Here is a 398-nt window from a genome sequence, read left to right on the forward strand (position 1 = left end):
GAATTAGCTGTATTGCACTCCTTGCTTACGTAGCCGAATCTAGCATTTAACTCACTGGCTCGCATTTCATAAGGAATGTAGTCTTGAAAATTCATCTCCCGCATCCACATCCAGACGGATGCGGGAGCCGCTCCAGCATCCTTCAGAGCAGCTGTGGGGCACCCACGGGAGGCTGTTTTCGGGTGCCCTGTCCGTGGAGCCCACCATATCTCATGGTACGGCAACAGTTGCTTCCCTTCTCCCGCCTACAAGTAGTTCAAGGTCAGCGGTCATACAGGTGCGCAGCAATTAGCAGCATGTTTGCTGTTCCTTAATATAGAAAACACAGACTTATCGCAAAATAATTATCACGATCTCCTTTGAGGACACAGAACTGCAAGCAAGCTGCTCGGCTACTG

Source organism: Calidris pugnax, unplaced genomic scaffold (genome assembly GCF_001431845.1).
Source record: "Calidris pugnax isolate Ruff unplaced genomic scaffold, ASM143184v1 scaffold109, whole genome shotgun sequence".
NCBI classification, from domain to species: Eukaryota; Metazoa; Chordata; class Aves; order Charadriiformes; family Scolopacidae; genus Calidris; species Calidris pugnax.